Consider the following 9,509-nt stretch of genomic DNA (forward strand, 5'->3'; position numbering starts at 1 on the left):
ACAGTTTTTATATGAATGCCACAGACTGTACTTTTGCAAGCTGAGCTGGCCACTAAGTCATTAGATCACAGAATCTAAAAATGTCCCTGCACTGTACATATGGTTAATTCTCATTGTCAACTAAAACACTTATACAGTACATGACTGTACACCACCCCACCCCCACCCCAGTGTGTGTGTGTGTGTGTGTGTGTGTGTGTGTGTGTGTGTGTGTGTGTGTGTGGTACATGTTCCTGTCTGTGGAGACCAGAGATTGATGTCAAGCATCTTCCCTAATTACTTTCCATCTTTGTTTTTGTTTATTTTTGTTGGTTTTTTTTTTTTTTTTTTAGATAAGCTATCCCCTTTGCTGTCTTGGAACTCATTGTGTAAACTAGGCTGGCTTCAAACTCACAGAGATCCTCCTGCTGTCATCCAAATGCTGAGATTAGAGATGTGTGCCACTACTGCCCAGCTTGCTACCTTGGTTTTTTTGTTTGTTTGTTTAAAGTTTTTTGGTTGTTTTTGTTTTTGAGACAGGGTTTCTCTGTGTTACCCTGGCTCTTCTGGAACTCACTCTGTAGACCAGGCTGGCCTCAAACTCAGATAATCCCATTTTTTAAATTAATTTATTTTTTACATTCCAATCCTAATTTCCCCTCCCTCCTCTCTTCCCCTCCCCCACTCCCCTCTTCCTCCTGTCTGCTCTACAGAGAGGGTAAGGCCTCACCTAGGAGCTTGATTTTTAATGTCTGTGTGTTGTGTATGTTTATATGCCTGTGTGTGGGTGTCTGCAGAGGCCCGAAGAGGGTATCAGATCTTCTGTAGCTAGAGTCACAGCTGGCTGCCTCACATGCTTGCTGAGAACTGAACTCAGCAAGAAGAATAAGTGTCCTTAACAGAGAAGAGGCCCCTCCAGGCCTGTTGTCACACTTTTTGAGACATGGTCTCATGAGACTTGGGAGCTCATGATTTCAGCAAGACTGGCTAGCCAGTGAGCTCCAGGGACTGTCCTCCTCGTCCTCCTCAGTGCTGCAATTACAGGTAGGTAATTCACACCTGGCTTCCTGAATGAGGGCTGGGGATCTGAACTCAGGTCCCCATGCTTGAGCGACAGACACTTTACCGACTGAGCCAGCTCCACAGCCCATCCGTACTTCCAGAGTTCCCCAACTTCGTTTCCACAGCCCTTCCTTCCACTTCCTGGAAATTAAAGGTGGTCCAGGTGCTGGAACTATAAAGCTAGAGGTCGGTCTGTCCGTGCATCTCTGTCTGTCTGTACATTCATTTGTGAACTTGGAGATACTTTCACATCTCAGACAGAATGTGCCTGAGATTAAACACAACAGATGAAACAGATGCATCTGACTTTCCTTTGGGCCACCAACCAGGGGCACCCAAATCATGACACATTGACTTATTATTAGTTATGAATGTTCTGCCTTAGCTTAGGCTGGTTTCTTGCTAGCTCTTTCTTTTTTTATACTAACCCTTTATTGAGCTCACATTAGTGACTATTACTATTTTCTTTTAATTATTTATTTATTTACTGTGCATTGGGCTTTGCCTGCATGTATGTCTGTATGACAATGTTACATCCCCTGGAACTGGAATTTCAGACAGTTGTGAACTGCTGTGTGGATTCTGGGAGTTGAGCCTGGGTCTGCTGGAAGAGCAGCCAGAGCTTTTAACCTCTGAGTCATCTCTCCAGCCCAGTGACTATTATTCTTATTTTTTAAAATAAATTTTATTTAAATTAGAAACAATCTTATTTTACATATCAATCCCAGTTCCCTCTCCCCCCATGGCCCCCACTGGTCCCCCATCCACTCCTCAGGGAGGGTGAGGCCTTTACATGAGGGATCATCAAAACCTTTGGCTAGCTTTTATAACTTAATATTTCTCTTCATCTATATTTCTTTCATTCTATATGTCCTACTCTGTGTCTGGCTGGCCCCAGGAGTTTCCTTCTCTTTCTCCCAGATTCTGCCTACCACTTATTTTCTCTGCCCACCAGCTCTGCCTGTCCCTCTACTGCCTGGATCCTGGCTGCTCAGCTTTTTATCAGACCAATCAGGTGCCTTAGGCAGGTAAAGCAACACATCTTCACATTGTTAAACAAACGCAGCACAAACAAATGTAACACACCTTTACATAGTTAAAGCAGAGGCAGAGTGCTTATCTAGTATGTTTGAGGCCCTGGCTTGCCCTCAGAATTGGAACGGAGATTTTGAGCGACAACATTTGAAACCAAGGCTTCAGAGACTCCTGAGATTTGCAGGTGCCACTATGAAAGCTAGATGCCTTTGGTTGGTTGGTTGGTTTTGAGACAGGGTTTCTCTGTGTAGCCCTGGCTGTCCTGGAACTCACTTTGTAAGACCAGGCTGGCCTTGAACTCACAGAGATCCACCTGCCTCTGCCTGCTGAGTGCTGGGATTAAAGGCGTGCGGCCACCACCACCCAGAAGTAGATGCCCCTTTTGACTATGCCAATTTTATTTAAAAACCAAAAGTCTTAGCTCATGCAAGAGTTCTGAGGCAAGGAAGTTTCTGAAACAAAAACAAAGCAACGTCTTTATGATCCCCTGTGTAAATAAGTAGCCAGAAGATAAGAAAATAGTGACCTTGGGGGCAGGGTGAAGATGCAGGAGTGAGGGAGGTCCTGTTGAGGCTAACGCTCCTCTGCTCCTCCCGCTGCTTGGTCAGGGGTCAGCGCCTCTGAACCTTGACCTCTGGGGCTCCTCAGGAAAGCGTGGGCACTGCTGATACGGGGCAGACTCACTGAGATGCTGAGGTGGTAACACGCGGGAGGCAATTTCTGGTACTGTTCAACCCACCGGAGGAGATAACAGAAGAGCTTTAGCACAGGGCCCTCTCAGTAACTGCTGCACACCTGTCCTCTGAACATTTGGCTCTCTTCCCGGGCCTGCTGTGGACCAGGGCAGACACACCCTCTCTGTGTCTCGGCTTCTGTGTTGGCAAAGCTGGACTAGGGCCTCACAGAATGGAGAAACACCAAGGTCTTATTCCAGACGTCTAATACTCATGAAAACACAGAGACACGGTTCCTTTAAAAAACATATTTTTAGCCAGTGTGGGGATGGGGGGGTGACGCCTTTGGTCCCAGCACTGGGGAGGCAGAGGCAGGCAGATCTCTGTGAGTTTGAGGCCAGCCTGGTCTACAGAGTGAGTTCCAGGACAGCCTCCAAAGCCACAGAAAAACCCTGTCTGGATTTTTTTTCTTCAAGAGAGGGTCTGTCTGTGTAACTTAGACTGGCTTTGAACTTTCAACCCTCTTACCCCGGCCTTCCAAACAGGATTATAGTCCTGCTGTTCCCAGCTCCATTCCTGTTCAGCAGGGACTGGGGCATGGATTTTGAGAGGCTGCAGACCTGCTTTTCAAAGACAATTTGAGGGATCAGAAGGCTCCCACCGGACCATCCTCCACATCTTGGTAACTGGTACCACCATTCCCCCAGTCGCACTGCTTGCCATAGGGAAGCCTTTGCCAACGCAGAAGCCGTAGATTCACGCCATCCTTTCTCCTCAACCTGATGGAGCTCCCTGTGACGACTGAGCACGTGAAATATGGTGAAATATGTCTTCCGGGGACTGAGGCACTGGATTCTGGTTTTCGCTTTAGTGTTGACAGCCATGTGTGGCTGCTGTGGGGTGAAGGACAGAGACGTGCATTCAGTGCAGAGAAGTGCATTCAGTGCAGAGACGTGCATTCAGTGCAGAGACGTGCATTCAGTGCAGAGACGTGCATTCAGTGCAGAGACGTGCATTCAGTGCAGAGACGTGCATTCAGTGCAGAGACGTGCATTCAGTGCAGAGAAGTGCATTCAGTACAGAGAAGTGCATTCTAGGGCTGCAGACGTGCATTCAGTACAGAGAAGTGCATTCAGTGCAGAGATGTGCATTCAGTGCAGAGATGTGCATTCAGTGCAGAGACGTGCATTCAGTACAGAGAAGTGCATTCCAGGGCTGCAGACGTGCATTCAGTACAGAGAAGTGCATTCAGTGCAGAGACGTGCATTCAGTACAGAGAAGTGCATTCAGTGCAGAGAAGTGCATTCAGTGCAGAGACGTGCATTCAGTGCAGAGACGTGCATTCAGTGCAGAGAAGTGCATTCAGGGCAGAGACGTGCATTCAGTGCAGAGACGTGCATTCAGTGCAGAGACGTGCATTCAGTGCAGAGACGTGCATTCAGTGCAGAGACGTGCATTCAGTGCAGAGACGTGCATTCAGTGCAGAGACGTGCATTCAGTGCAGAGACGTGCATTCAGGACAGAGACGTGCATTCAGGACAGAGACGTGCATTCAGGACAGAGACGTGCATTCAGTGCAGAGACGTGCATTCAGTGCAGAGACGTGCATTCAGTGCAGAGACGTGCATTCAGTGCAGAGACGTGCATTCAGTGCAGAGACGTGCATTCAGTGCAGAGAAGTGCATTCAGTGCAGAGAAGTGCATTCAGTGCAGAGACGTGCATTCAGTGCAGAGACGTGCATTCAGTGCAGAGACGTGCATTCAGTGCAGAGACGTGCATTCAGTGCAGAGAAGTGCATTCAGTGCAGAGACGTGCATTCAGTGCAGAGACGTGCATTCAGTGCAGAGACGTGCATTCAGTGCAGAGACGTGCATTCAGGGCAGAGACGTGCATTCAGGGCAGAGACGTGCATTCAGTGCAGAGAAGTGCATTCAGTGCAGAGAAGTGCATTCAGGACAGAGACGTGCATTCAGTGCAGAGACGTGCATTCAGTGCAGAGACGTGCATTCCAGGGCTGCAGGGAGGCCAGTGTTTGTGGCTGCTCTGTGCACCCAGCAAGGCCTGTAGACAGAGGAGAGAAAAACAGGGCCCAGATCAAACAGCACATCTGTAGGCCGTCTGGAGGAATTTGGAGTTTCTTCTTATTTATTGCATTTTATTTCAGTGAATATTTTGGGCACAGGAAATGAAACTGGAAGCCTCGTCATTTAGTGACTTAAACTTTGCAATGACATGTCATGTTTGCTGTATTCTTTTCATTTGAACTCAGGCAATGCAGCCCTATTCTGGGGTGGGAGCTTTAGGGTATGGATGCTGAAAGGCAGAGATGGGTGGAGCCAGGGACACCTTAGATGTTGTCCACCATGGTTCCTCACAGGAGGTTCTGGACAAGAGAGGGACTGGGTCAGGTTGTTTATTGCTTGTTTTGACTTTTTGAGTCAGGGTCTCTCTACATCACCCTAGCTGACCTGATCTCACTTTTTGTATTAGGCTGGCCTTGAACTCACAGAGCTCTGCCTTCCTTGATCTCCCAAGTGCTGGGATTAAAAGTGTGCACCACAAACCTAGCACCGTTGGTACTTTTAAAAAGAAGCAACCTAGCCAGGCATTGGTGTCACACACTTTTAATCCCAGCACTCAGGAGGCAGAGGCAGGTGGATCTCTGAGTTCGAGGCCAACCTGGTCTACAGAGTGAGTTCTAGGACAACTAGGGCTACACAGAGAAACCCTGTCTCTAAAAACCAATTTAAAAATAAGTAAATAAAAAGAAGCAACCTGGTTGGGTGCCATGGCATATACTTATAATCCTTACTAGGGATACTAACGCAGGATTGCTTGCAGTCAGAGTTCAAGACCAACCTGGGTGACAAATATAAAGAGCTTGTTAGAAGAAAGATAGATATGTAAGATGGGAGGGAATGGGCGGAGGTAGTAGCTATATAGCGCATTACTCTATAGGAAAGGACCAATTTTTACTAACTCAATTAGTGCACCTTTTTGAACAATGATGCAATCAATAACCTTGAATGTTTATTTCTTTGGCCTGAGTGCAATGACTTCTGTAGGTCAGATTCCAGGAAATGTGCCTCTCACATTATCGTTTGGTTATTTTGTTCAAATTAAAATGTTCTGGGGAGCTGGAGAGATGGCTCAGAGAGTAAGAGCACTGGCTGCTCTTCCAGAGGTCCTGAGTTCAATTCCCAGCAACCACATGGTGGCTCACAACCATCTGAAATGAGATCTGGTGCCCTCTCTGGCCTGCAGGGATACATGTAGGCAAAACACTGTATACATAATAAATAAATAAATCTTAAAAAAAAGTTCTCTCCTGGAGATTGGTGAGTGTGTGTGTGCGTGCGTGAATGTGTGTTTATGTGTGTCAAAAGACCAAGGAAGCAAAGGAGACCTCTCAGGCTTAGGAAGCTCGGACAGATTCAAGACTCACAGGGTTAGGTAAGCGGGAAAGAATTGCGGGAGAAGGGGCTCTTGAGTGGAGCTTCCTGCACACTGGGCAGTAAGCTCCAGGGATGCAGCTTTCCCAGGTCCTCGAAATGCTGGCTGGGTGATTCTGCCACCTGGGAGTCACCGGTGATATAATTAATTCAGATGAACCCATTGGTCCATGGGGCTAGAGCTGGGCAGGGCTGTCTCTATGATCTGTTGTTGGTGCCCTGTCTGGGGCGGATAGATGTTTGTTTATATCTTCCCAGGAAAAGTCACGCAACACATAAAGGTAGATTTCCCCCTTTTTAAAGACATCTCTAGGAGCTGGAGAGATGGCTCCTCTTCCGGAGGACCTGGGTTCAATTCCCAGCACCCACATGGCAGCCCACAACTGTCTGTAACTTCTGTTCCAGGGAATCCGACACCCATAGCAAAACATCAATGTACATGATAAACGAATAAATAAATAAAACCATCCCTAAAACCAGGGAGTTGTGACTGGTATCATCTCTTCACCTCCAATTAATTCCAGCTCAACAGTGGTTTCAAGTCACTGGTTTACAAGCCCTGTCTGCTGCAGCCGGGCGTTGGTGGCGCACGCCTTTAATCCCAGCACTTGGGAGGCAGAGGCAGGCGGATCTCTGTGAGTTCGAGGCCAGCCTGGTCTACAGAGTGAGTTCCAGGACAGCCTCCAAAGCCACAGAGAAACCCTTTCTCGAAAAACAAAAAACAAAAAACAACAACAAGCCCTGTCTGCTGCAACCCGAGGACAGGGTACCACATTCTGCTAATGGCTCATCCCAAAAGGTCTGCTTCCCGTCTTAGCCAAATATTTGGTTGCAAACAGCCAAACCAGACTCTGGGTAATCTAAGAAGGCTGGGAAGAGACTGGGCAACTCCTGGGGGTGCTTGTGAAATTTCCCATGCCAGGAAGAGCTGGCTTAACACATCTGTCCTTGCTCTCCTCACACCCCCACCCTGCCCTGCCCCCACAGTGAATTTCAAGTGACCTCCAGCTGTCTTGTATTGGTCTCTTCAAAGATCTGGCTGGGAACATGCTATGTTACCTGGAACCCAAGTAAAATCTATTTCCTTTCTCTGATCTTAGTGACTGTTGGGGCCTCCCTCTACATCTCCTAGGACTCCTCCCAGGTGGAACCAAAGCAGAGTGCATGTCTTTCACGGTCCACTTCCACAGTGCAGCCTGGAGCCCTTCAGAAAAACAAACCTACGTCCCTTCTTAAAATCTGCCTCCACGACTCCCCATTGCCCTCCAACTGAAGGCCGTGGACCTCCTTGATCCAGACTCCACCCAAGGGCTGTCTGCATTCCACGTGCCCCTTGCTTAGCTCAATGCCCACCCATGAACTGCACAGATGCTCTGCCCCCCAGTGCTGCACTCATTAGCTGCCCTTTCCTCCTCCACAGATCCTTATTGGTGTTGCACTTGTTGAAACTTATTTTTTAAAATAACTTATTTATTTTTGTTTTATGTGCATTGATGTTTTGCTTGCATATATATGTGTGTGAGCAGGCCGGATCCCCTCGAACTAGAGTTACAGACATGTGTGAGCTGCCCTGTGGGTGCTGGGAATTGAACCTGGGTCCTCCCGAAGAGCAGCCAGTGCTCTTAGCTGCTGAGCCATCTCCCTAATCCCCTAGACGTATTTCTTTACTTATGTTAACTAATTAACTTGCTGTGTGTAGCTAGAGAGTAAGTAAAGTTGATTGTTCTCGTCCACCATGTGAAACTCAGATCAAATTCAGGTCTTTCATATTTAGTCAGGCGCGGCCTCAGTGGCTTCTTCTACCGTTGGGCCATTTCACCAGTCACCTTTACAGACCCTTGAAAACGCAGAAAGTCTTTAGCCAGATGGTTCTTTCCATCCTCCACGCCATCAAATGTGCACATTCTCACTCAGCCCTCAGGTCTCACTTGGACACAGCAGTCTTCATTAGGTGCCTAATAGTCCACTAGCCAGAGCTATCATTTGTAAGTACAAAATCATTGTCTATGGGTATCACATTTCACTGAGCAACCTCTCCCTGCAAACCACAATGCCTTCCACGATCTAGCTCACACCCTTGCTTCTTGTCTGACCTCAGAGCACTGGACTCCGAGGTCGCCCACGCTTTTTCCCCTGGCCAAACTTAGCTTTATGCCTCTGGCGGTTCCACTCAAATGTGACACCCTGAGACCATTCTGGTGTCTTTAATGAGCTTGGGCGTTGGGTAAGCTGAGCACGCTCTACCACAAAGCTATGTCCCTAGGTCTCTTGAGCGCGCTCTACCACAAAGCTATGTCCCTAGGTCTCTTGAGCGCGCTCTACCACAAAGCTATGTCCCTAGGTCTCTTGAGCGCGCTCTACCACAAAGCTATGTCCCTAGGTCTCTTGAGCGCGCTCTACCACAAAGCTATGTCCCTAGGTCTCTTGAGCGCGCTCTACCACAAAGCTATGTCCCTAGGTCTTTTGGTTTTAGCAGCATGCATCATTCTAAAGGCACCCATTAATGTGCTCACTTACAGGGTTATTACCGCCTTTCTTCCCGCCTAGCACGTAAGCACGGAGACTTTGGTTTTCTTGTTGTCACCACTATATCCGGCACCTGGCTGGGTGCCCGGGACAACAGCAGTATTTTTGCAGGAGTGAATGAATGAATATGGATCAAAGACACTTAGTCGAATCCGGTTGTTCCTCAATCCCCGAGTTTGGGCAAGCCTCCGTTTCCTGCTGTGTGAAAAGGGGTAAGGAGGAGGAAGTGAGATATTGAACTATACTGTGTTGATGAGCTGCAAAAATTCGGACTTGTTATACCCCAGGCTCGGCGCGCAGCCAGCTACTCAACGTCCAGCGGCTCAGCTCCCCACCTGTATAAAGGGTGTGAACGCAACCTCAACGATTTGGGATTGTGGCGCTGCCTTATAAGGCAGTAGAAGCCGAAGGCGACCGGGCGGGTGGAAGGAGAGAAATCACAACATCCGGCTGCGGGGGCGGGGTGCGGCCGGGCAGGAGGCGGGCGCCGCTGGGGAGGCGTTTGCCTCCTTCCGTCCTCTGCTCGCGTGCGCCCTTCAGAAGCAGCTGGCCCAAAAGACGACGGCAGGACACACACGCTAACCAAGCTACCCGCTGGCAGGCAGGCTACACAGCGTGACCGCGACAAGCCCTGGAAATCCCATCGGCGGGCCCAAGGCACTGGGTCACGCCCCCATCCGATGACCCAATCAGATCGCACTGCTGCATGGTTGACGCTTCCTTAATTCAATCATACATTTTGTCTCCTGGGCGTGGCCCCCCCCAGAGCCCACCTCCGAC

At 48.7% G+C, this 9,509-nt stretch overlaps 1 long non-coding RNA gene across 1 annotated transcript; it reads right to left on the reverse strand.

Moving 5' to 3' along the window:
- Nucleotides 1-1,889: 1,889 nt before the first annotated feature.
- Nucleotides 1,890-9,403, reverse strand: LOC121143670. Its single transcript, XR_005880978.1, has 3 exons — nucleotides 9,065-9,403; nucleotides 8,721-8,924; nucleotides 1,890-4,812 (listed from the first exon to the last, which is right to left on the reverse strand). It is a non-coding gene; the product is annotated as an uncharacterized LOC121143670 (long non-coding RNA).
- Between the last annotated feature and the right edge of the window lie 106 nt (nucleotides 9,404-9,509).

Source organism: Mesocricetus auratus, unplaced genomic scaffold (genome assembly GCF_017639785.1).
Source record: "Mesocricetus auratus isolate SY011 unplaced genomic scaffold, BCM_Maur_2.0 Super-Scaffold_100013, whole genome shotgun sequence".
NCBI lineage: Eukaryota > Metazoa > Chordata > Mammalia > Rodentia > Cricetidae > Mesocricetus > Mesocricetus auratus.